At 40.4% G+C, this 2,500-nt stretch overlaps 2 non-coding genes and 10 pseudogenes across 2 annotated transcripts; all 12 read left to right on the top strand.

The window, feature by feature from the left end:
• LOC134897676 (5S ribosomal RNA) lies at positions 1–120 on the top strand (annotated as a pseudogene).
• Positions 121–227: 107 nt separating this feature from the next.
• On the top strand, positions 228–346 carry LOC135064984 (5S ribosomal RNA). The gene has a single exon (XR_010251279.1). It is a non-coding gene; the product is annotated as a 5S ribosomal RNA (ribosomal RNA).
• A 105-nt stretch (positions 347–451) lies between these two features.
• Positions 452–570, top strand: LOC134898458 (5S ribosomal RNA; annotated as a pseudogene).
• Positions 571–677: 107 nt separating this feature from the next.
• LOC134895091 (5S ribosomal RNA) lies at positions 678–796 on the top strand (annotated as a pseudogene).
• Positions 797–902: 106 nt separating this feature from the next.
• LOC134898375 (5S ribosomal RNA) lies at positions 903–1,022 on the top strand (annotated as a pseudogene).
• A 107-nt stretch (positions 1,023–1,129) lies between these two features.
• Positions 1,130–1,248, top strand: LOC135069842 (5S ribosomal RNA). The gene has a single exon (XR_010256023.1). It is a non-coding gene; the product is annotated as a 5S ribosomal RNA (ribosomal RNA).
• A 105-nt stretch (positions 1,249–1,353) lies between these two features.
• On the top strand, positions 1,354–1,472 carry LOC134898457 (5S ribosomal RNA; annotated as a pseudogene).
• Positions 1,473–1,579: 107 nt separating this feature from the next.
• LOC134895090 (5S ribosomal RNA) lies at positions 1,580–1,698 on the top strand (annotated as a pseudogene).
• A 107-nt stretch (positions 1,699–1,805) lies between these two features.
• Positions 1,806–1,924, top strand: LOC134896265 (5S ribosomal RNA; annotated as a pseudogene).
• A 107-nt stretch (positions 1,925–2,031) lies between these two features.
• LOC134896283 (5S ribosomal RNA) lies at positions 2,032–2,150 on the top strand (annotated as a pseudogene).
• A 107-nt stretch (positions 2,151–2,257) lies between these two features.
• On the top strand, positions 2,258–2,376 carry LOC134897893 (5S ribosomal RNA; annotated as a pseudogene).
• A 107-nt stretch (positions 2,377–2,483) lies between these two features.
• The window catches only part of LOC134897051 (5S ribosomal RNA), a 119-nt pseudogene continuing 102 nt past the window's right edge, over positions 2,484–2,500 (top strand).

The following is a 2,500-nucleotide window of genomic DNA, read 5'->3' as shown; positions in this document are numbered from 1 at the left end:
ATCTACAGCCACACCACACTGGTTACGTCCAATCTCATCTGATCTTGGAAGCTAAGCAGTGTTGGTTCTGGTTAAGTATTTGGATGGTATACCACCTGGGAATGCAAGGTGGTGTAGGTATTTTTATACTGCCAACGCCGTTCTGTTGATGCATTCCATTTTCAAACTTATTCATTTATGTACCAGTAGTTAGAAGTAGAAAAGCTCTAATAGAAACGACAAAACTAATCTACAGCCACACCACACTGGATACGCCCAATCTCGTCTGATCTTGGAAGCGAAGCAGTGTTGGGCCTGGTTAGTACTTGGATGGGAGACCACCTGGGAATACAAGGTGCTGTAGGTATTTTTATACAGCCAACACCGTTCTGTTGATGAATTACATTTTCAAACTTATTCTTTTATACCAGTAGTTAGAAGTAGAAAAGCTGTAACAGAAACCACATAGTTTATCTTCAGCCGCACCACACTGGATACACCCAATCTCACCTGATCTTGTAAGCTAAGCAGTATTGGACTTGGTTAGTGCTTGGATGGGAGACCACCTGGGAATAAAATGTGCTGTAGGTATTTTTATACTGCCAGCATGGTTCTGTTGATGCAATCCATTTTCAAACATATTCATTTATGTACCAGTAGTTAGAAGTAGAAAAGTTCTATCAGAAACCTCAAAGCTCATTTACAGCCACACCACACTGGATATTTCTAATCTCATCCGATCTTGGAAGCTAAGCAGTGTTGGGCCTGGTTAGTACTTGGATGGGAGACCACCTGTAAATTTAAGGTGCTGTAGGTATTTTCATACTGCCAACACCGTTCTGTTGATGCATTCCATTTTCAAACTTATTCATTTATGTACCAGTAGTTAAGAGTAGAAAGTTCTAACAGAAACCACAAATCTCATCTATAGCCACACCACACTGGTTACGTCCAGTCTCATCTGATCTTGGAAGCTAAGCAGTGTTGGTTCTGGTTAAGTATTTGGATGGTATACCACCTGGGAATGCAAGGTGGTGTAGGTATTTTTATACTGCCAACGCCGTTCTGTTGATGCATTCCATTTTCAAACTTATTCATTTATGTACCAGTAGTTAGAAGTAGAAAAGCTGTAATAGAAACGACAAAACTAATCTACAGCCACACCACACTGGATACGCCCAATCTCGTCTGATCTTGGAAGCGAAGCAGTGTTGGGCCTGGTTAGTACTTGGATGGGAGACCACCTGGGAATACAAGGTGCTGTAGGCATTTTTATACTGCCAACACCGTTCTGTTGATGAATTACATTTTCAAACTTATTCTTTTATACCAGTAGTTAGAAGTAGAAAAGCAGTAACAGAAACCACATAGTTTATCTTCAGCCGCACCACACTGGATACACCCAATCTCACCTGATCTTGTAAGCTAAGCAGTATTGGACTTGGTTAGTGCTTGGATGGGAGACCACCTGGGAATAAAATGTGCTGTAGGTATTTTTATACTGCCAGCATGGTTCTGTTGATGCAATCCATTTTCAAACATATTCATTTATGTACCAGTAGTTAGAAGTAGAAAAGTTCTATCAGAAACCACAAAGCTCATTTACAGCCACACCACACTGGATATTTCTAATCTCATCCGATCTTGGAAGCTAAGCAGTGTTGGGCCTGGTTAGTACTTGGATGGGAGACCACCTGTAAATTTAAGGTGCTGTAGGTATTTTCATACTGCCAACACCGTTCTGTTGATGCATTCCATTTTCAAACTTATTCATTTATGTACCAGTAGTTAAGAGTAGAAAAGTTCTAACAGAAACCACAAATCTCATCTATAGCCACACCACACTGGATATGCCCAATCTCATCTGATCTTGGAAGCTAAGCAGTGTTGGTGCTGTTTAGTACTTGGATGGGAGACTACCTGGAAATACAAGGTGCTGTAGGTATTTTTATACTGCCAACACCGTTCTGTTGATGCATTCCATTTTCAAACGTATTCATTTATGTACCAGTAGTTAGAAGTAGAAAAGTTCTAACAGAAACTACAAAGCTCATATGCAGCCACACCACACTGGTTACGCCCAATCTTATCTGATCTTGGAAGCTAAGCAGTGTTGGTCCTGGTTAGTACTTGGATGGGAGTCCACCTGGAAATACAAGGTGCTGTAGGTATTTTTATACTGCCAACACCGTTCTGTTGATGCATTCCATTTTCAAACTTATTCATTTATGTACCAGTAGTTAGAAGTAGAAAAGTTCTAACAGAAACCACGAAGCTCGTCTACAGCCACACTACACTGGTTACGCCCAATCTCATCTGATCTTGGAAGCTAAGCAGTTTTGGGTTTGGTTAGTACTTGGATGGGAGTCAACCTGGAAATACAAGATGCTGTAGGTATTTTTATACTGCTAACACCGTTCTGTTGATACATTCCATTTTCAAACTTATTTATTTATGTACAAGTAGCTAGAAGTAGAAAAGTTCTAACAGAAACAGCAAAGCTCATCTACAGCCACACCAC

The sequence above is a fragment of the Pseudophryne corroboree genome, chromosome 3 (genome assembly GCF_028390025.1).
Source record: "Pseudophryne corroboree isolate aPseCor3 chromosome 3, aPseCor3.hap2, whole genome shotgun sequence".
NCBI lineage: Eukaryota > Metazoa > Chordata > Amphibia > Anura > Myobatrachidae > Pseudophryne > Pseudophryne corroboree.
This window is presented reverse-complemented; position numbering and strand designations above follow the sequence as displayed.